Source organism: Stenella coeruleoalba, assembly GCF_951394435.1.
Source record: "Stenella coeruleoalba genome assembly, chromosome: 4".
Classification (NCBI taxonomy): domain Eukaryota; kingdom Metazoa; phylum Chordata; class Mammalia; order Artiodactyla; family Delphinidae; genus Stenella; species Stenella coeruleoalba.
In genome coordinates this window covers 89,717,367-89,741,710 of record NC_137149.1, presented here as the reverse complement: position 1 = coordinate 89,741,710, position 24,344 = coordinate 89,717,367, and the positions used below count along the sequence as shown (strand labels likewise).

Sequence of the window (24,344 nt, the reverse complement as noted above, 5' to 3'; positions counted from 1 at the left end):
AACCAGATTAGGGCCTGAAGCCATCCTGCGGTGTTGCGGCCAGGTCAAAAGAAAGCGAGTTGAAGAAAGGAGCTCAGGGGCACTGTAATTCACAAACCTGCAGAGTTATAAATGACAGCTATCGTCCAAAAATACACTGAAGAAAGGCTGCCAAGAGGACTTGAAATCGGGGCAGAATTGCAGGAAACCGATTTCAGGAGGTAGACTGGAATTGCATTGAAAGCATAGGAAAAGAGGCAGAACGTCCACAATGATGCACTTGGCCAAAAAGGGCGTATGCGTTTTATCCTGAATATATTCAGGAAAAAACGCATACGCCCTTTTTGGCCAACCAAGCAAGCTTGCAAAGGAAATCTGCACTACAATGAAGTCTCACTTCCCCCGGTCAAAAGGGCCATCTGAAAAAAGTGTAAAATCCAGAAAGGCAGGACAGGCCATGGAGAACTGGGAGCCTTGTTATGCTGATGGGCGGGATGTAAATTGCCAACAGACACTCGGGAGAAGTGTATGGTGTTTCCTGAAACATCTAAAAAACAAAGCAACAGAGCCTAGGGCACTGCCACTTATGGTCCTATAGCTTAGGGAAATTAAAATCAAAAAGACACAGCCACCCCAAAGTTTGGGACGCCTCTGTTTACAAGAACCTCGTTTACAGTACAAGTTCAACATCGCAGAAAGTGAAAAATGGATAAAGAAGTTGTGGTATTTACTTACAAAGCAATATCACTCAGCAATGAAATCTATGTCATCAGGCCCTTAGCATCACAATGAGTGGATTCAGGTATGATGATTCTAACTGAAATAAGTCACACAGAAAAAGAAACATCATAAGATATCAGTAATACACGGAATGTAAACTTGGCTACACAGGAACTGAATTACAGAACAGAACAGGGTCTCAAATTTAGAAAACCAACTTATGCTTGCTTAAGGGTAAAGGTGAGTTGGGGTGCTGCATAAAACCAGAGATTGAAATGAGCACAGATAAAGTTCCTTAAGTCAAATATGGAATAGACAAGAGCTACTCCTTGCTCAACGAAATGGACTCAACACCGCATATTAAACGCCTAAGAATGTACCTGACTAGTAAGTATCGTAAAACCTATGGATTGCTATGTCTCCAGAAGAGAATCAAGCATGTGTACAGGGGCATAAACGCAGCAGTGATAGGATTGGAGAGGTTCGGTGAGCAAATGAAGACCCTTTGAAGTCATATTGCATGGTACCCATTCCACGGGTCTCAACTCTCCAGGTTTAAGGTATTCTTCCTTCAGCTAAAACATGCATGTGGAACCCAAGTATGATCAACCATGTGAACGGGAGACGTGTTCAAATATGTCTCAGTTTTCCTCCCCTGGTACTCGGGTGCAATATTCCAGACGCTTTACTAACACTCTCCCGACTTGGAGAGTCAGCGCCTTTAACCTCCTGTTTGGCCCAGTTTGCAATTTCTGCGGAAGATGAACAGGAATAGCGAGAACCAATGAGAGACTAGCTGGAGGTGTCTGGACGGGCAAATTTAACTCTCATTTCCCACCAGGAAGAGGAAATAACCAAAGGCTCAGCGTGCCGTACCGGAACCAGATTAGGGCCTGAAGCCATCGTGCGGTGTTGCGGCCAGGTCACAAGAAAGCGAGTTGAAGAAAGGAGCTCAGGGGCACTGTAATTCACAAACCTGCAGAGTTATAAATGACAGCTATCGTCCAAAAATAGACTGAAGTAAGGCTGCCAAGAGGACTTGAAATCGGGGCAGAATTGCAGGAAACCGATTTCAGGAGGTAGACTGGAATTGCATTGCAAGCATAGGAAAAGAGGCAGAACGTCCACAATGATGCACTTGGCCAAAAAGGGCGTATGCGTTTTTTCCTGAATATATTCAGGAAAAAACGCATACGCCCTTTTTGGCCAACCAAGCAAGCTTGCAAAGGAAATCTGCACTACAATGAAGTCTCACTTCCCCCCGGTCAAAAGGGCCATCTGAAAAAAGTGTAAAATCCAGAAAGGCAGGACAGGCCATAGAGAACTGGGAGCCTTGTTATGCTGATGGGCGGGATATAAATTGCCAACAACCACTCGGGAGAAGTGTATGGTGTTTCCTGAAACATCTAAAAAACAAAGCAACAGAGCCTAGGGCACTGCCACTTATGGTCCTATAGCTTCGGGAAATTAAAATCAAAAAGACACAGCCACCCCAAAGTTTGGGACGCCTCTGTTTACAAGAACCTCGTTTACAGTACAAGTTCAACATCGCAGAAAGTGAAAAATGGATAAAGAAGTTGTGGTATTTACTTACAAAGCAATATCACTCAGCAATGAAATCTATGTCATCAGGCCCTTAGCATCACAATGAGTGGATTCAGGTATGATGATTCTAACTGAAATAAGTCACACAGAAAAAGAAACATCATAAGATATCAGTAATACACGGAATGTAAACTTGGCTACACAGGAACTGAATTACAGAACAGAACAGGGTCTCAAATTTAGAAAACCAACTTATGCTTGCTTAAGGGGAAAGGTGAGTTGAGGTTCTGCATAAAACCAGAGATTGAAATGAGCACAGATAAAGTTCCTTAAGTCAAATATGGAATAGACAAGAGCTACTCCTTGCTCAACGAAATGGACTCAACACCGCATATTAAACGCCTAAGAATGTACCTGACTAGTAAGTATCGTAAAACCTATGGATTGCTATGTCTCCAGAAGAGAATCAAGCATGTGTACAGGGGCATAAACGCAGCAGTGATAGGATTGGAGAGGTTCGGTGAGCAAATGAAGACCCTTTGAAGTCATATTGCATGGTACCCATTCCACGGGTCTCAACTCTCCAGGTTTAAGGTATTCTTCCTTCAGCTAAAACATGCATGTGGAACCCAAGTATGATCAACCATGTGAACGGGAGACGTGTTCAAATATGTCTCAGTTTTCCTCCCCTGGTACTCGGGTGCAATATTCCAGACGCTTTACTAACACTCTCCCGACTTGGAGAGTCAGCGCCTTTAACCTCCTGTTTGGCCCAGTTTGCAATTTCTGCGGAAGATGAACAGGAATAGCGAGAACCAATGAGAGACTAGCTGGAGGTGTCTGGACGGGCAAATTTAACTCTCATTTCCCACCAGGAAGAGGAAATAACCAAAGGCTCAGCGTGCCGTACCGGAACCAGATTAGGGCCTGAAGCCATCCTGCAGTGTTGCGGCCAGGTCAAAAGAAAGCGAGTTGAAGAAAGGAGCTCAGGGGCACTGTAATTCACAAACCTGCAGAGTTATAAATGACAGCTATCGTCCAAAAATAGACTGAAGTAAGGCTGCCAAGAGGACTTGAAATCGGGGCAGAATTGCAGGAAACCGATTTCAGGAGGTAGACTGGAATTGCATTGAAAGCATAGGAAAAGAGGTAGAACGTCCACAATGATGCACTTGGCCAAAAAGGGCGTATGCGTTTTTTCCTGAATATATTCAGGAAAAAACGCATACGCCCTTTTTGGCCAACCAAGCAAGCTTGCAAAGGAAATCTGCACTACAATGAAGTCTCACTTCCCCCCGGTCAAAAGGGCCATCTGAAAAAAGTGTAAAATCCAGAAAGGCAGGACAGGCCATGGAGAACTGGGAGCCTTGTTATGCTGATGGGCGGGATGTAAATTGCCAACAGACACTCGGGAGAAGTGTATGGTGTTTCCTGAAACATCTAAAAAACAAAGCAACAGAGCCTAGGGCACTGCCACTTATGGTCCTATAGCTTAGGGAAATTAAAATCAAAAAGACACAGCCACCCCAAAGTTTGGGACGCCTCTGTTTACATGAACCTCGTTTACAGTACAAGTTCAACATCGCAGAAAGTGAAAAATGGATAAAGAAGTTGTGGTATTTACTTACAAAGCAATATCACTCAGCAATGAAATCTATGTCATCAGGCCCTTAGCATCACAATGAGTGGATTCAGGTATGATGATTCTAACTGAAATAAGTCACACAGAAAAAGAAACATCATAAGATATCAGTAATACACGGAATGTAAACTTGGCTACACAGGAACTGAATTACAGAACAGAACAGGGTCTCAAATTTAGAAAACCAACTTATGCTTGCTTAAGGGTAAAGGTGAGTTGGGGTGCTGCATAAAACCAGAGATTGAAATGAGCACAGATAAAGTTCCTTAAGTCAAATATGGAATAGACAAGAGCTACTCCTTGCTCAACGAAATGGACTCAACACCGCATATTAAACGCCTAAGAATGTACCTGACTAGTAAGTATCGTAAAACCTATGGATTGCTATGTCTCCAGAAGAGAATCAAGCATGTGTACAGGGGCATAAACGCAGCAGTGATAGGATTGGAGAGGTTCGGTGAGCAAATGAAGACCCTTTGAAGTCATATTGCATGGTACCCATTCCACGGGTCTCAACTCTCCAGGTTTAAGGTATTCTTCCTTCAGCTAAAACATGCATGTGGAACCCAAGTATGATCAACCATGTGAACGGGAGACGTGTTCAAATATGTCTCAGTTTTCCTCCCCTGGTACTCGGGTGCAATATTCCAGACGCTTTACTAACACTCTCCCGACTTGGAGAGTCAGCGCCTTTAACCTCCTGTTTGGCCCAGTTTGCAATTTCTGAGGAAGATGAACAGGAATAGCGAGAACCAATGAGAGACTAGCTGGAGGTGTCTGGACGGGCAAATTTAACTCTCATTTCCCACCAGGAAGAGGAAATAACCAAAGGCTCAGCGTGCCGTACCGGAACCAGATTAGGGCCTGAAGCCATCCTGCGGTGTTGCGGCCAGGTCACAAGAAAGCGAGTTGAAGAAAGGAGCTCAGGGGCACTGTAATTCACAAACCTGCAGAGTTATAAATGACAGCTGTCGTCCAAAAATAGACTGAAGTAAGGCTGCCAAGAGGACTTGAAAGCGGGGCAGAATTGCAGGAAACCGATTTCAGGAGGTAGACTGGAATTGCATTGAAAGCATAGGAAAAGAGGCAGAACGTCCACAATGATGCACTTGGCCAAAAAGGGCGTATGCGTTTTTTCCTGAATATATTCAGGAAAAAACGCATACGCCCTTTTTGGCCAACCAAGCAAGCTTGCAAAGGAAATCTGCACTACAATGAAGTCTCACTTCCCCCCGGTCAAAAGGGCCATCTGAAAAAAGTGTAAAATCCAGAAAGGCAGGACAGGCCATAGAGAACTGGGAGCCTTGTTATGCTGATGGGCGGGATGTAAATTGCCAACAACCACTCGGGAGAAGTGTATGGTGTTTCCTGAAACATCTAAAAAACAAAGCAACAGAGCCTAGGGCACTGCCACTTATGGTCCTATAGCTTCGGGAAATTAAAATCAAAAAGACACAGCCACCCCAAAGTTTGGGACGCCTCTGTTTACAAGAACCTCATTTACAGTACAAGTTCAACATCGCAGAAAGTGAAAAATGGATAAAGAAGTTGTGGTATTTACTTACAAAGCAATATCACTCAGCAATGAAATCTATGTCATCAGGCCCTTAGCATCACAATGAGTGGATTCAGGTATGATGATTCTAACTGAAATAAGTCACACAGAAAAAGAAACATCATAAGATATCAGTAATACACGGAATGTAAACTTGGCTACACAGGAACTGAATTACAGAACAGAACAGGGTCTCAAATTTAGAAAACCAACTTATGCTTGCTTAAGGGTAAAGGTGAGTTGGGGTGCTGCATAAAACCAGAGATTGAAATGAGCACAGATAAAGTTCCTTAAGTCAAATATGGAATAGACAAGAGCTACTCCTTGCTCAACGAAATGGACTCAACACCGCATATTAAACACCTAAGAATGTACCTGACTAGTAAGTATCGTAAAACCTATGGATTGCTATGTCTCCAGAAGAGAATCAAGCATGTGTACAGGGGCATAAACGCAGCAGTGATAGGATTGGAGAGGTTCGGTGAGCAAATGAAGACCCTTTGAAGTCATATTGCATGGTACCCATTACACGGGTCTCAACTCTCCAGGTTTAAGGTATTCTTCCTTCAGCTAAAACATGCATGTGGAACCCAAGTATGATCAACCATGTGAACGGGAGACGTGTTCAAATATGTCTCAGTTTTCCTCCCCTGGTACTCGGGTGCAACATTCCAGACGCTTTACTAACACTCTCCCCACTTGGAGAGTCAGCGCCTTTAACCTCCTGTTTGGCCCAGTTTGCAATTTCTGCGGAAGATGAACAGGAATAGCGAGAACCAATGAGAGACTAGCTGGAGGTGTCTGGACGGGCAAATTTAACTCTCATTTCCCACCAGGAAGAGGAAATAACCAAAAGCTCAGCGTGCCGTACCGGAACCAGATTAGGGCCTGAAGCCATCCTGCGGTGTTGCGGCCAGGTCACAAGAAAGCGAGTTGAAGAAAGGAGCTCAGGGGCACTGTAATTCACAAACCTGCAGAGTTATAAATGACAGCTATCGTCCAAAAATAGACTGAAGTAAGGCTGCCAAGAGGACTTGAAATCGGGGCAGAATTGCAGGAAACCGATTTCAGGAGGTAGACTGGAATTGCATTGAAAGCATAGGAAAAGAGGCAGAACGTCCACAATGATGCACTTGGCCAAAAAGGGCGTATGCGTTTTTTCCTGAATATATTCAGGAAAAAACGCATACGCCCTTTTTGGCCAACCAAGCAAGCTTGCAAAGGAAATCTGCACTACAATGAAGTCTCACTTCCCCCCGGTCAAAAGGGCCATCTGAAAAAAGTGTAAAATCCAGAAAGGCAGGACAGGCCATGGAGAACTGGGAGCCTTGTTATGCTGATGGGCGGGATGTAAATTGCCAACAGACACTCGGGAGAAGTGTATGGTGTTTCCTGAAACATCTAAAAAACAAAGCAACAGAGCCTAGGGCACTTCCACTTATGGTCCTATAGCTTAGGGAAATTAAAATCAAAAAGACACAGCCACCCAAAAGTTTGGGACGCCTCTGTTTACAAGAACCTCGTTTACAGTACAAGTTCAACATCGCAGAAAGTGAAAAATGGATAAAGAAGTTGTGGTATTTACTTACAAAGCAATATCACTCAGCAATGAAATCTATGTCATCAGGCCCTTAGCATCACAATGAGTGGATTCAGGTATGATGATTCTAACTGAAATAAGTCACACAGAAAAAGAAACATCATAAGATATCAGTAATACACGGAATGTAAACTTGGCTACACAGGAACTGAATTACAGAACAGAACAGGGTCTCAAATTTAGAAAACCAACTTATGCTTGCTTAAGGGTAAAGGTGAGTTGGGGTGCTGCATAAAACCAGAGATTGAAATGAGCACAGATAAAGTTCCTTAAGTCAAATATGGAATAGACAAGAGCTACTCCTTGCTCAACGAAATGGACTCAACACCGCATATTAAACGCCTAAGAATGTACCTGACTAGTAAGTATCGTAAAACCTATGGATTGCTATGTCTCCAAAAGAGAATCAAGCATGTGTACAGGGGCATAAACGCAGCAGTGATAGGATTGGAGAGGTTCGGTTAGCAAATGAAGACCCTTTGAAGTCATATTGCATGGTACCCATTACACGGGTCTCAACTCTCCAGGTTTAAGGTATTCTTCCTTCAGCTAAAACATGCATGTGGAACCCAAGTATGATCAACCATGTGAACGGGAGACGTTTCAAATATGTCTCAGTTTTCCTCCCCTGGTACTCGGGTGCAACATTCCAGACGCTTTACTAACACTCTCCCCACTTGGAGAGTCAGCGCCTTTAACCTCCTGTTTGGCCCAGTTTGCAATTTCTGCGGAAGATGAACAGGAATAGCGAGAACCAATGAGAGACTAGCTGGAGGTGTCTGGACGGGCAAATTTAACTCTCATTTCCCACCAGGAAGAGGAAATAACCAAAGGCTCAGCGTGCCGTGCCGGAACCAGATTAGGGCCTGAAGCCATCGTGCGGTGTTGCGGCCAGGTCACAAGAAAGCAAGTTGAAGAAAGGAGCTCAGGGGCACTGTAATTCACAAACCTGCAGAGTTATAAATGACAGCTATCGTCCAAAAATAGACTGAAGTAAGGCTGCCAAGAGGACTTGAAAGCGGGGCAGAATTGCAGGAAACCGATTTCAGGAGGTAGACTGGAATTGCACTGAAAGCATAGGAAAAGAGGCAGAACGTCCACAATGATGCACTTGGCCAAAAAGGGCGTATGCGTTTTTTCCTGAATATATTCAGGAAAAAACGCATACGCCCTTTTTGGCCAACCAAGCAAGCTTGCAAAGGAAATCTGCACTACAATGAAGTCTCACTTCCCCCCAGTCAAAAGGGCCATCTGAAAAAAGTGTAAAATCCAGAAAGGCAGGACAGGCCATGGAGAACTGGGAGCCTTGTTATGCTGATGGGCGGGATGTAAATTGCCAACAACCACTCGGGAGAAGTGTATGGTGTTTCCTGAAACATCTAAAAAACAAAGCAACAGAGCCTAGGGCACTTCCACTTATGGTCCTATAGCTTAGGGAAATTAAAACCAAAAAGACACAGCCACCCCAAAGTTTGGAACGGCTCTGTTTACAAGAACCTCGTTTACAGTACAAGTTCAACATCGCAGAACGTGAAAAATGGATAAAGAAGTTGTGGTATTTACTTACAAAGCAATATCACTCAGCAATGAAATCTGTGTCATCAGGCCCTTAGCAGCACAATGCGTGGATTCAGGTATGATGATTCTAACTGAAATAAGTCACACAGAAAAAGAAACATCATAAGATATCAGTAATACACGGAATGTAAACTTGGCTACACAGGAACTGAATTACAGAACAGAACAGGGTCTCAAATTTAGAAAACCAACTTATTCTTGCTTAAGGGTAAAGGTGAGTTGGGGTGCTGCATAAAACCAGAGATTGAAATGAGCACAGATAAAGTTCCTTAAGCCAAATATGGAATAGACAAGAGCTACTCCTTGCTCAACGAAATGGACTCAACACCCCATATTAAACGCCTAAGAATGTACCTGACTAGTAAGTATCTTAAAACCTATGGATTGCTATGTCTCCGAAAGAGAATCAAGCATGTGTACAGGGGCATAAACGCAGCAGTGATAGGATTGGAGAGGTTCGGTGAGCAAATGAAGACCCTTTGAAGTCATATTGCATGGTACCCATTACACGGGTCTTAACTCTCCAGGTTTAAGGTATTCTTTCTTCAGCTAAAACATGCATGTGGAACGCAAGTATGATCAACCATGTGAATGGGAGATGTGTTCAAATATGTCTCAGTTTTTCTCCCCTGGTACTCAGGTGCAACATTCCAGACGCTTTACTAACACTCTCCCCACTTGGAGAGTCAGCGCCTTTAACCTCCTGTTTGGCCCAGTTTGCAATTTCTGCGGAAGATGAACAGGAATAGCGAGAACCAATGAGAGACTAGCTGGAGGTGTCTGGACGGGCAAATTTAACTCTCATTTCCCACCAGGAAGAGGAAATAACCAAAGGCTCAGCGTGCCGTACCGGAACCAGATTAGGGCCTGAAGCCATCCTGCGGTGTTGCGGCCAGGTCAAAAGAAAGCGAGTTGAAGAAAGGAGCTCAGGGGCACTGTAATTCACAAACCTGCAGAGTTATAAATGACAGCTATCGTCCAAAAATACACTGAAGAAAGGCTGCCAAGAGGACTTGAAATCGGGGCAGAATTGCAGGAAACCGATTTCAGGAGGTAGACTGGAATTGCATTGAAAGCATAGGAAAAGAGGCAGAACGTCCACAATGATGCACTTGGCCAAAAAGGGCGTATGCGTTTTATCCTGAATATATTCAGGAAAAAACGCATACGCCCTTTTTGGCCAACCAAGCAAGCTTGCAAAGGAAATCTGCACTACAATGAAGTCTCACTTCCCCCCAGTCAAAAGGGCCATCTGAAAAAAGTGTAAAATCCAGAAAGGCAGGACAGGCCATGGAGAACTGGGAGCCTTGTTATGCTGATGGGCGGGATGTAAATTGCCAACAGACACTCGGGAGAAGTGTATGGTGTTTCCTGAAACATCTAAAAAACAAAGCAACAGAGCCTAGGGCACTGCCACTTATGGTCCTATAGCTTAGGGAAATTAAAATCAAAAAGACACAGCCACCCCAAAGTTTGGGACGCCTCTGTTTACAAGAACCTCGTTTACAGTACAAGTTCAACATCGCAGAAAGTGAAAAATGGATAAAGAAGTTGTGGTATTTACTTACAAAGCAATATCACTCAGCAATGAAATCTATGTCATCAGGCCCTTAGCATCACAATGAGTGGATTCAGGTATGATGATTCTAACTGAAATAAGTCACACAGAAAAAGAAACATCATAAGATATCAGTAATACACGGAATGTAAACTTGGCTACACAGGAACTGAATTACAGAACAGAACAGGGTCTCAAATTTAGAAAACCAACTTATGCTTGCTTAAGGGGAAAGGTGAGTTGGGGTGCTGCATAAAACCAGAGATTGAAATGAGCACAGATAAAGTTCCTTAAGTCAAATATGGAATAGACAAGAGCTACTCCTTGCTCAACGAAATGGACTCAACACCGCATATTAAACGCCTAAGAATGTACCTGACTAGTAAGTATCGTAAAACCTATGGATTGCTATGTCTCCAGAAGAGAATCAAGCATGTGTACAGGGGCATAAACGCAGCAGTGATAGGATTGGAGAGGTTCGGTGAGCAAATGAAGACCCTTTGAAGTCATATTGCATGGTACCCATTCCACGGGTCTCAACTCTCCAGGTTTAAGGTATTCTTCCTTCAGCTAAAACATGCATGTGGAACCCAAGTATGATCAACCATGTGAACGGGAGACGTGTTCAAATATGTCTCAGTTTTCCTCCCCTGGTACTCGGGTGCAATATTCCAGACGCTTTACTAACACTCTCCCGACTTGGAGAGTCAGCGCCTTTAACCTCCTGTTTGGCCCAGTTTGCAATTTCTGCGGAAGATGAACAGGAATAGCGAGAACCAATGAGAGACTAGCTGGAGGTGTCTGGACGGGCAAATTTAACTCTCATTTCCCACCAGGAAGAGGAAATAACCAAAGGCTCAGCGTGCCGTACCGGAACCAGATTAGGGCCTGAAGCCATCGTGCGGTGTTGCGGCCAGGTCACAAGAAAGCGAGTTGAAGAAAGGAGCTCAGGGGCACTGTAATTCACAAACCTGCAGAGTTATAAATGACAGCTATCGTCCAAAAATAGACTGAAGTAAGGCTGCCAAGAGGACTTGAAATCGGGGCAGAATTGCAGGAAACCGATTTCAGGAGGTAGACTGGAATTGCATTGAAAGCATAGGAAAAGAGGCAGAACGTCCACAATGATGCACTTGGCCAAAAAGGGCGTATGCGTTTTTTCCTGAATATATTCAGGAAAAAACGCATACGCCCTTTTTGGCCAACCAAGCAAGCTTGCAAAGGAAATCTGCACTACAATGAAGTCTCACTTCCCCCCGGTCAAAAGGGCCATCTGAAAAAAGTGTAAAACCCAGAAAGGCAGGACAGGCCATAGAGAACTGGGAGCCTTGTTATGCTGATGGGCGGGATGTAAATTGCCAACAACCACTCGGGAGAAGTGTATGGTGTTTCCTGAAACATCTAAAAAACAAAGCAACAGAGCCTAGGGCACTGCCACTTATGGTCCTATAGCTTCGGGAAATTAAAATCAAAAAGACACATCCACCCCAAAGTTTGGGACGCCTCTGTTTACAAGAACCTCGTTTACAGTACAAGTTCAACATCGCTGAAAGTGAAAAATGGATAAAGAAGTTGTGGTATTTACTTACAAAGCAATATCACTCAGCAATGAAATCTATGTCATCAGGCCCTTAGCATCACAATGAGTGGATTCAGGTATGATGATTCTAACTGAAATAAGTCACACAGAAAAACAAACATCATAAGATATCAGTAATACACGGAATGTAAACTTGGCTACACAGGAACTGAATTACAGAACAGAACAGGGTCTCAAATTTAGAAAACCAACTTATGCTTGCTTAAGGGGAAAGGTGAGTTGGGGTGCTGCATAAAACCAGAGATTGAAATGAGCACAGATAAAGTTCCTTAAGTCAAATATGGAATAGACAAGAGCTACTCCTTGCTCAACGAAATGGACTCAACACCGCATATTAAACGCCTAAGAATGTACCTGACTAGTAAGTATCGTAAAACCTATGGATTGCTATGTCTCCAGAAGAGAATCAAGCATGTGTACAGGGGCATAAACGCAGCAGTGATAGGATTGGAGAGGTTCGGTGAGCAAATGAAGACCCTTTGAAGTCATATTGCATGGTACCCATTCCACGGGTCTCAACTCTCCAGGTTTAAGGTATTCTTCCTTCAGCTAAAACATGCATGTGGAACCCAAGTATGATCAACCATGTGAACGGGAGACGTGTTCAAATATGTCTCAGTTTTCCTCCCCTGGTACTCGGGGGCAATATTCCACACGCTTTACTAACACTCTCCCGACTTGGAGAGTCAGCGCCTTTAACCTCCTGTTTGGCCCAGTTTGCAATTTCTGCGGAAGATGAACAGGAATAGCGAGAACCAATGAGAGACTAGCTGGAGGTGTCTGGACGGGCAAATTTAACTCTCATTTCCCACCAGGAAGAGGAAATAACCAAAGGCTCAGCGTGCCGTACCGGAACCAGATTAGGGCCTGAAGCCATCGTGCGGTGTTGCGGCCAGGTCACAAGAAAGCGAGTTGAAGAAAGGAGCTCAGGGGCACTGTAATTCACAAACCTGCAGAGTTATAAATGACAGCTATCGTCCAAAAATAGACTGAAGTAAGGCTGCCAAGAGGACTTGAAAGCGGGGCAGAATTGCAGGAAACCGATTTCAGGAGGTAGACTGGAATTGCATTGAAAGCATAGGAAAAGAGGCAGAACGTCCACAATGATGCACTTGGCCAAAAAGGGCGTATGCGTTTTTTCCTGAATATATTCAGGAAAAAACGCATACGCCCTTTTTGGCCAACCAAGCAAGCTTGCAAAGGAAATCTGCACTACAATGAAGTCTCACTTCCCCCCGGTCAAAAGGGCCATCTGAAAAAAGTGTAAAATCCAGAAAGGCAGGACAGGCCATAGAGAACTGGGAGCCTTGTTATGCTGATGGGCGGGATGTAAATTGCCAACAACCACTCGGGAGAAGTGTATGGTGTTTCCTGAAACATCTAAAAAACAAAGCAACAGAGCCTAGGGCACTGCCACTTATGGTCCTATAGCTTCGGGAAATTAAAATCAAAAAGACACAGCCACCCCAAAGTTTGGGACGCCTCTGTTTACAAGAACCTCGTTTACAGTACAAGTTCAACATCGCAGAAAGTGAAAAATGGATAAAGAAGTTGTGGTATTTACTTACAAAGCAATATCACTCAGCAATGAAATCTATGTCATCAGGCCCTTAGCATCACAATGAGTGGATTCAGGTATGATGATTCTAACTGAAATAAGTCACACAGAAAAAGAAACATCATAAGATATCAGTAATACACGGAATGTAAACTTGGCTACACAGGAACTGAATTACAGAACAGAACAGGGTCTCAAATTTAGAAAACCAACTTATGCTTGCTTAAGGGTAAAGGTGAGTTGGGGTGCTGCATAAAACCAGAGATTGAAATGAGCACAGATAAAGTTCCTTAAGTCAAATATGGAATAGACAAGAGCTACTCCTTGCTCAACGAAATGGACTCAACACCGCATATTAAACGCCTAAGAATGTACCTGACTAGTAAGTATCGTAAAACCTATGGATTGCTATGTCTCCAGAAGAGAATCAAGCATGTGTACAGGGGCATAAACGCAGCAGTGATAGGATTGGAGAGGTTCGGTGAGCAAATGAAGACCCTTTGAAGTCATATTGCATGGTACCCATTCCACGGGTCTCAACTCTCCAGGTTTAAGGTATTCTTCCTTCAGCTAAAACATGCATGTGGAACCCAAGTATGATCAACCATGTGAACGGGAGACGTGTTCAAATATGTCTCAGTTTTCCTCCCCTGGTACTCGGGTGCAATATTCCAGACGCTTTACTAACACTCTCCCGACTTGGAGAGTCAGCGCCTTTAACCTCCTGTTTGGCCCAGTTTGCAATTTCTGCGGAAGATGAAAAGGAATAGCGAGAACCAATGAGAGGCTAGCTGGAGGTGTCTGGACGGGCAAATTTAACTCTCATTTCCCACCAGGAAGAGGAAATAACCAAAGGCTCAGCGTGCCGTACCGGAACCAGATTAGGGCCTGAAGCCATCGTGCGGTGTTGCGGCCAGGTCACAAGAAAGCGAGTTGAAGAAAGGAGCTCAGGGGCACTGTAATTCACAAACCTGCAGAGTTATAAATGACAGCTATCGTCCAAAAATAGACTGAAATAAGGCTGCCAAGAGGACTTGAAATCGGGGCAGAATTGCAGGAAACCGATTTCAGGAGGTAGACTGGAATTGCATTGAAAGCATAGGAAAAGAGGCAGAACGTCCACAATGATGCACTTGGCCAAAAAGGGCGTATGCGTTTTTTCCTGAATATATTCAGGAAAAAACGCATACGCCCTTTTTGGCCAACCAAGCAAGCTTGCAAAGGAAATCTGCACTACAATGAAGTCTCACTTCCCCCCGGTCAAAAGGGCCATCTGAAAAAAGTGTAAAATCCAGAAAGGCAGGACAGGCCATGGAGAACTGGGAGCCTTGTTATGCTGATGGGCGGGATGTAAATTGCCAACAACCACTCGGGAGAAGTGTATGGTGTTTCCTGAAACATCTAAAAAACAAAGCAACAGAGCCTAGGGCACTTCCACTTATGGTCCTATAGCTTAGGGAAATTAAAATCAAAAAGACACAGCCACCCAAAAGTTTGGGACGCCTCTGTTTACAAGAACCTCGTTTACAGTACAAGTTCAACATCGCTGAAAGTGAAAAATGGATAAAGAAGTTGTGGTATTTACTTACAAAGCAATATCACTCAGCAATGAAATCTATGTCATCAGGCCCTTAGCATCACAATGAGTGGATTCAGGTATGATGATTCTAACTGAAGTAAGTCACACAGAAAAAGAAACATCATAAGATATCAGTAATACACGGAATGTAAACTTGGCTACACAGGAACTGAATTACAGAACAGAACAGGGTCTCAAATTTAGAAAACTAACTTATGCTTGCTTAAGGGTAAAGGTGAGTTGGGGTGCTGCATAAAACCAGAGATTGAAATGAGCACAGATAAAGTTCCTTAAGCCAAATATGGAATAGACAAGAGCTACTCCTTGCTCAACGAAATGGACTCAACACCCCATATTAAACGCCTAAGAATGTACCTGACTAGTAAGTATCTTAAAACCTATGGATTGCTATGTCTCCAAAAGAGAATCAAGCATGTGTACAGGGGCATAAACGCAGCAGTGATAGGATTGGAGAGGTTCGGTGAGCAAATGAAGACCCTTTGAAGTCATATTGCATGGCACCCATTCCACGGGTCTCAACTCTCCAGGTTTAAGGTATTCTTCCTTCAGCTAAAACATGCATGTGGAACCCAGAGTATGATCAACCATGTGAACGGGAGACGTGTTCAAATATGTCTCAGTTTTCCTCCCCTGGTACTCGGGTGCAACATTCCAGACGCTTTACTAACACTCTCCCCACTTGGAGAGTCAGCGCCTTTAACCTCCTGTTTGGCCCAGTTTGCAATTTCTGCGGAAGATGAACAGGAATAGCGAGAACCAATGAGAGACTAGCTGGAGGTGTCTGGACGGGCAAATTTAACTCTCATTTCCCACCAGGAAGAGGAAATAACCAAAGGCTCATCGTGCCATACCGGAACCAGATTAGGGCCTGAAGCCATCCTGCAGTGTTGCGGCCAGGTCAAAAGAAAGCGAGTTGAAGAAAGGAGCTCAGGGGCACTGTAATTCACAAACCTGCAGAGTTATAAATGACAGCTATCGTCCAAAAATATACTGAAGAAAGGCTGCCAAGAGGACTTGAAATCGGGGCAGAATTGCAGGAAACCGATTTCAGGAGGTAGACTGGAATTGCATTGAAAGCATAGGAAAAGAGGCAGAACGTCCACAATGATGCACTTGGCCAAAAAGGGCGTATGCGTTTTATCCTGAATATATTCAGGAAAAAACGCATACGCCCTTTTTGGCCAACCAAGCAAGCTTGCAAAGGAAATCTGCACTACAATGAAGTCTCACTTCCCCCCGGTCAAAAGGGCCATCTGAAAAAAGTGTAAAATCCAGAAAGGCAGGACAGGCCATGGAGAACTGGGAGCCTTGTTATGCTGATGGGCGGGATGTAAATTGCCAACAGACACTCGGGAGAAGTGTATGGTGTTTCCTGAAACATCTAAAAAACAAAGCAACAGAGCCTAGGGCACTGCCACTTATGGTCCTATAGCTTAGGGAAATTAAAATCAAGAAGACACAGCCACCCCAAAGTTTGGGACGCCTCTGTTTACAAGAACCTCGTTTACAGTACAAGTTCAACATCGCAGAAAGTGAAAAATGGATAAAGAAGTTGTGGTATTTACTTACAAAGCAATATCACTCAGCAATGAAATCTATGTCATCAGGCCCTTAGCATCACAATGAGTGGATTCAGGTATGATGATTCTAACTGAAATAAGTCACACAGAAAAAGAAACATCATAAGATATCAGTAATACACGGAATGTAAACTTGGCTACACAGGAACTGAATTACAGAACAGAACAGGGTCTCAAATTTAGAAAACCAACTTATGCTTGCTTAAGGGTAAAGGTGAGTTGGGGTGCTGCATAAAACCAGAGATTGAAATGAGCACAGATAAAGTTCCTTAAGTCAAATATGGAATAGACAAGAGCTACTCCTTGCTCAACGAAATGGACTCAACACCGCATATTAAACGCCTAAGAATGTACCTGACTAGTAAGTATCGTAAAACCTATGGATTGCTATGTCTCCAAAAGAGAATCAAGCATGTGTACAGGGGCATAAACGCAGCAGTGATAGGATTGGAGAGGTTCGGTTAGCAAATGAAGACCCTTTGAAGTCATATTGCATGGTACCCATTACACGGGTCTCAACTCTCCAGGTTTAAGGTATTCTTCCTTCAGCTAAAACATGCATGTGGAACCCAAGTATGATCAACCATGTGAACGGGAGACGTTTCAAATATGTCTCAGTTTTCCTCCCCTGGTACTCGGGTGCAACATTCCAGACGCTTTACTAACACTCTCCCCACTTGGAGAGTCAGCGCCTTTAACCTCCTGTTTGGCCCAGTTTGCAATTTCTGCGGAAGATGAACAGGAATAGCGAGAACCAATGAGAGACTAGCTGGAGGTGTCTGGACGGGCAAATTTAACTCTCATTTCCCACCAGGAAGAGGAAATAACCAAAGGCTCAGCGTGCCGTGCCGGAACCAGATTAGGGCCTGAAGCCATCCTGCGGTGTTGCGGCCAGGTCACAAGAAAGCAAGTTGAAGAAAGGAGCTCAGGGGCACTGTAATTCACAAACCTGCAGAGTTATAAATGACAGCTATCGTCCAAAAATAGACTGAAGTAAGGCTGCCAAGAGGACTTGAAAGCGGGGCAGAATTGCAGGAAACCGATTTCAGGAGGTAGACTGGAATTGCACTGAAAGCATAGGAAAAGAGGCAGAACGTCCACAATGATGCACTTGGCCAAAAAGGGCGTATGCGTTTTTTCCTGAATATATTCAGGAAAAAACGCATACGCCCTTTTTGGCCAACCCAGCAAGCTTGCAAAGGAAATCTGCACTACAATGAAGTCTCACTTCCCCCCGGTCAAAAGGGCCATCTGAAAAAAGTGTAAAATCCAGAAAGGCAGGACAGGCCATGGAGAACTGGGAGCCTTGTTATGCTGATGGGCGGGATGTAAATTGCCAACAACCACTCGGGAGAAGTGTATGGTGTTTCCTGAAACATCTAAAAAACAAAGCAACAGAACCTAGGGCACTTCCACTTATGGTCCTATAGCTTAGGGAAATTAAAACCAAAAAGACACAGCCACCCCAATGTTTGGAACGGCTCTGTTTACAAGAACCTCGTTTACAGTACAAGTTCAACATCGCAGAACGTGAAAAATGGATAAAGAAGTTGTGGTATTTACTTACAAAGCAATATCACTCAGCAATGAAATCTGTGTCATCAGGCCCTTAGCAGCACAATGCGTGGATTCAGGTATGATGATTCTAACTGAAATAAGTCACACAGAAAAAGAAACATCATAAGATATCAGTAATACACGGAATGTAAACTTGGCTACACAGGAACTGAATTACAGAACAGAACAGGGTCTCAAATTTAGAAAACCAACTTATTCTTGCTTAAGGGTAAAGGTGAGTTGGGGTGCTGCATAAAACCAGAGATTGAAATGAGCACAGATAAAGTTCCTTAAGCCAAATATGGAATAGACAAGAGCTACTCCTTGCTCAACGAAATGGACTCAACACCCCATATTAAACGCCTAAGAATGTACCTGACTAGTAAGTATCTTAAAACCTATGGATTGCTATATCTCCGAAAGAGAATCAAGCATGTGTACAGGGGCATAAACACAGCAGTGATAGGATTGGAGAGGTTCGGTGAGCAAATGAAGACCCTTTGAAGTCATATTGCATGGTACCCATTACACGGGTCTTAACTCTCCAGGTTTAGGGTATTCTTTCTTCAGCTAAAACATGCATGTGGAACGCAAGTATGATCAACCATGTGAATGGGAGATGTGTTCAAATATGTCTCAGTTTTTCTCCCCTGGTACTCGGGTGCAACATTCCAGACGCTTTACTAACACTCTCCCCACTTGGAGAGTCAGCGCCTTTAACCTCCTGTTTGGCCCAGTTTGCAATTTCTGCGGAAGATGAACAGGAATAGCGAGAACCAATGAGAGACTAGCTGGAGGTGTCTGGACGGGCAAATTTAACTCTCATTTCCCACCAGGAAGAGGAAATAACCAAAGGCTCAGCGTGCCGTACCGGAACCAGATTAGGGCCTGAAGCCATCCTGCGGTGTTGCGGCCAGGTCAAAAGAAAGCGAGTTGAAGAAAGGAGCTCAGGGGCACTGTAATTCACAAACCTGCAGAGTTATAAATGACAGCTATCGTCCAAAAATACACTGAAGAAAGGCTGCCAAGAGGACTTGAAATCGGGGCAGAATTGCAGGAAACCGATTTCAGGAGGTAGACTGGAATTGCATTGAAAGCATAGGAAAAGAGGCAGAACGTCCACAATGATGCACTTGGCCAAAAAGGGCGTATGCGTTTTATCCTGAATATATTCAGGAAAAAACGCATACGCCCTTTTTGGCCAACCAAGCAAGCTTGCAAAGGAAATCTGCACTACAATGAAGTCTCACTTCCCCCCGGTCAAAAGGGCCATCTGAAAAAAGTGTAAAATCCAGAAAGGCAGGACAGGCCATGGAGAACTGGGAGCCTTGTTATGCTGATGGGCGGGATGTAAATTGCCAACAGACACTCGGGAGAAGTGTATGGTGTTTCCTGAAACATCTAAAAAACAAAGCAACAGAGCCTAGGGCACTGCCACTTATGGTCCTATAGCTTAGGGAAATTAAAATCAAGAAGACACAGCCACCCCAAAGTTTGGGACGCCTCTGTTTACAAGAACCTCGTTTACAGTACAAGTTCAACATCGCAGAAAGTGAAAAATGGATAAAGAAGTTGTGGTATTTACTTACAAAGCAATATCACTCAGCAATGAAATCTATGTCATCAGGCCCTTAGCATCACAATGAGTGGATTCAGGTATGATGATTCTAACTGAAATAAGTCACACAGAAAAAGAAACATCATAAGATATCAGTAATACACGGAATGTAAACTTGGCTACACAGGAACTGAATTACAGAACAGAACAGGGTCTCAAATTTAGAAAACCAACTTATGCTTGCTTAAGGGTAAAGGTGAGTTGGGGTGCTGCATAAAACCAGAGATTGAAATGAGCACAGATAAAGTTCCTTAAGTCAAATATGGAATAGACAAGAGCTACTCCTTGCTCAACGAAATGGACTCAACACCGCATATTAAACGCCTAAGAATGTACCTGACTAGTAAGTATCGTAAAACCTATGGATTGCTATGTCTCCAAAAGAGAATCAAGCATGTGTACAGGGGCATAAACGCAGCAGTGATAGGATTGGAGAGGTTCGGTTAGCAAATGAAGACCCTTTGAAGTCATATTGCATGGTACCCATTACACGGGTCTCAACTCTCCAGGTTTAAGGTATTCTTCCTTCAGCTAAAACATGCATGTGGAACCCAAGTATGATCAACCATGTGAACGGGAGACGTTTCAAATATGTCTCAGTTTTCCTCCCCTGGTACTCGGGTGCAACATTCCAGACGCTTTACTAACACTCTCCCCACTTGGAGAGTCAGCGCCTTTAACCTCCTGTTTGGCCCAGTTTGCAATTTCTGCGGAAGATGAACAGGAATAGCGAGAACCAATGAGAGACTAGCTGGAGGTGTCTGGACGGGCAAATTTAACTCTCATTTCCCACCAGGAAGAGGAAATAACCAAAGGCTCAGCGTGCCGTGCCGGAACCAGATTAGGGCCTGAAGCCATCCTGCGGTGTTGCGGCCAGGTCACAAGAAAGCAAGTTGAAGAAAGGAGCTCAGGGGCACTGTAATTCACAAACCTGCAGAGTTATAAATGACAGCTATCGTCCAAAAATAGACTGAAGTAAGGCTGCCAAGAGGACTTGAAAGCGGGGCAGAATTGCAGGAAACCGATTTCAGGAGGTAGACTGGAATTGCACTGAAAGCATAGGAAAAGAGGCAGAACGTCCACAATGATGCACTTGGCCAAAAAGGGCGTATGCGTTTTTTCCTGAATATATTCAGGAAAAAACGCATACGCCCTTTTTGGCCAACCAAGCAAGCTTGCAAAGGAAATCTGCACTACAATGAAGTCTCACTTCCCCCCAGTCAAAAGGGCCATCTGAAAAAAGTGTAAAATCCAGAAAGGCAGGACAGGCCATGGAGAACTGGGAGCCTTGTTATGCTGATGGGCGGGATGTAAATTGCCAACAACCACTCGGGAGAAGTGTATGGTGTTTCCTGAAACATCTAAAAAACAAAGCAACAGAACCTAGGGCACTTCCACTTATGGTCCTATAGCTTAGGGAAATTAAAACCAAAAAGACACAGCCACCCCAATGTTTGGAACGGCTCTGTTTACAAGAACCTCGTTTACAGTACAAGTTCAACATCGCAGAACGTGAAAAATGGATAAAGAAGTTGTGGTATTTACTTACAAAGCAATATCACTCAGCAATGAAATCTGTGTCATCAGGCCCTTAGCAGCACAATGCGTGGATTCAGGTATGATGATTCTAACTGAAATAAGTCACACAGAAAAAGAAACATCATAAGATATCAGTAATACACGGAATGTAAACTTGGCTACACAGGAACTGAATTACAGAACAGAACAGGGTCTCAAATTTAGAAAACCAACTTATTCTTGCTTAAGGGTAAAGGTGAGTTGGGGTGCTGCATAAAACCAGAGATTGAAATGAGCACAGATAAAGTTCCTTAAGCCAAATATGGAATAGACAAGAGCTACTCCTTGCTCAACGAAATGGACTCAACACCCCATATTAAACGCCTAAGAATGTACCTGACTAGTAAGTATCTTAAAACCTATGGATTGCTATATCTCCGAAAGAGAATCAAGCATGTGTACAGGGGCATAAACACAGCAGTGATAGGATTGGAGAGGTTCGGTGAGCAAATGAAGACCCTTTGAAGTCATATTGCATGGTACCCATTACACGGGTCTTAACTCTCCAGGTTTAGGGTATTCTTTCTTCAGCTAAAACATGCATGTGGAACGCAAGTATGATCAACCATGTGAATGGGAGATGTGTTCAAATATGTCTCAGTTTTTCTCCCCTGGTACTCGGGTGCAACATTCCAGACGCTTTACTAACACTCTCCCCACTTGGAGAGTCAGCGCCTTTAACCTCCTGTTTGGCCCAGTTTGCAATTTCTGCGGAAGATGAACAGGAATAGCGAGAACCAATGAGAGACTAGCTGGAGGTGTCTGGACGGGCAAATTTAACTCTCATTTCCCACCAGGAAGAGGAAATAACCAAAGGCTCAGCGTGCCGTACCGGAACCAGATTAGGGCCTGAAGCCATCCTGCGGTGTTGCGGCCAGGTCAAAAGAAAGCGAGTTGAAGAAAGGAGCTCAGGGGCACTGTAATTCACAAACCTGCAGAGTTATAAATGACAGCTATCGTCCAAAAATACACTGAAGAAAGGCTGCCAAGAGGACTTGAAATCGGGGCAGAATTGCAGGAAACCGATTTCAGGAGGTAGACTGGAATTGCATTGAAAGCATAGGAAAAGAGGCAGAACGTCCACAATGATGCACTTGGCCAAAAAGGGCGTATGCGTTTTATCCTGAATATATTCAGGAAAAAACGCATACGCCCTTTTTGGCCAACCAAGCAAGCTTGCAAAGGAAATCTGCACTACAATGAAGTCTCACTTCCCCCCGGTCAAAAGGGCCATCTGAAAAAAGTGTAAAATCCAGAAAGGCAGGACAGGCCATGGAGAACTGGGAGCCTTGTTATGCTGATGGGCGGGATGTAAATTGCCAACAGACACTCGGGAGAAGTGTATGGTGTTTCCTGAAACATCTAAAAAACAAAGCAACAGAGCCTAGGGCACTGCCACTTATGGTCCTATAGCTTAGGGAAATTAAAATCAAGAAGACACAGCCACCCCAAAGTTTGGGACGCCTCTGTTTACAAGAACCTCGTTTACAGTACAAGTTCAACATCGCAGAAAGTGAAAAATGGATAAAGAAGTTGTGGTATTTACTTACAAAGCAATATCACTCAGCAATGAAATCTATGTCATCAGGCCCTTAGCATCACAATGAGTGGATTCAGGTATGATGATTCTAACTGAAATAAGTCACACAGAAAAAGAAACATCATAAGATATCAGTAATACACGGAATGTAAACTTGGCTACACAGGAACTGAATTACAGAACAGAACAGGGTCTCAAATTTAGAAAACCAACTTATGCTTGCTTAAGGGTAAAGGTGAGTTGGGGTGCTGCATAAAACCAGAGATTGAAATGAGCACAGATAAAGTTCCTTAAGTCAAATATGGAATAGACAAGAGCTACTCCTTGCTCAACGAAATGGACTCAACACCGCATATTAAACGCCTAAGAATGTACCTGACTAGTAAGTATCGTAAAACCTATGGATTGCTATGTCTCCAAAAGAGAATCAAGCAGGTGTACAGGGGCATAAACGCAGCAGTGATAGGATTGGAGAGGTTCGGTGAGCAAATGAAGACCCTTTGAAGTCATATTGCATGGTACCCATTACACGGGTCTCAACTCTCCAGGTTTAAGGTATTCTTCCTTCAGCTAAAACATGCATGTGGAACCCAAGTATGATCAACGATGTGAACGGGAGACGTGTTCAAATATGTCTCAGTTTTCCTCCCCTGGTACACGGGTGCAATATTCCAGACGCTTTACTAACACTCTCCCGACTTGGAGAGTCAGCGCCTTTAACCTCCTGTTTGGCCCAGTTTGCAATTTCTGCGGAAGATGAACAGGAATAGCGAGAACCAATGAGAGGCTAGCTGGAGGTGTCTGGACGGGCAAATTTAACTCTCATTTCCCACCAGGAAGAGGAAATAACCAAAGGCTCAGCATGCCGTACCGGAACCAGATTAGGGCCTGAAGCCATCCTGCGGTGTTGCGGCCAGCTCAAAAGAAAGCGAGTTGAAGAAAGGAGCTCAGGGGCACTGTAATTCACAAAACTGCAGAGTTATAAATGACAGCTATCGTCCAAAAATAGACTGAAGTAAGGCTGCCAAGAGGACTTGAAAGCGGGGCAGAATTGCAGGAAACCGATTTCAGGAGGTAGACTGGAATTGCATTGAAAGCATAGGAAAAGAGGCAGAACGTCCACAATGATGCACTTGGCCAAAAAGGGCGTATGCGTTTTTTCCTGAATATATTCAGGAAAAAACGCATACGCCCTTTTTGGCCAACCAAGCAAGCTTGCAAAGGAAATCTGCACTACAATGAAGTCTCACTTCCCCCCGGTCAAAAGGGCCATCTGAAAAAAGTGTAAAATCCAGAAAGGCAGGACCGGTCATGGAGAACTGGGAGCCTTGTTATGCTGATGGGCGGGATGTAAATTGCCAACAACCACTCGGGAGAAGTGTATGGTGTTTCCTGAAACATCTAAAAAACAAAGCAACAGAGCCTAGGGCACTTCCACTTATGGTCCTATAGCTTAGGGAAATTAAAATCAAAAAGACACAGCCACCCCAAAGTTTGGAACGGCTCTGTTTACAAGAACCTCGTTTACAGTACAAG

General features: G+C 43.9%; 1 long non-coding RNA gene across 50 annotated transcripts in view; it reads right to left on the bottom strand.

Annotated features, from left to right (window-relative positions):
• The window catches only part of LOC307185334, a 3,778,167-nt gene that overhangs the window by 568,536 nt on the left and 3,185,287 nt on the right, over positions 1-24,344 (bottom strand). The gene's annotated exons all lie outside the window — the stretch shown is intronic.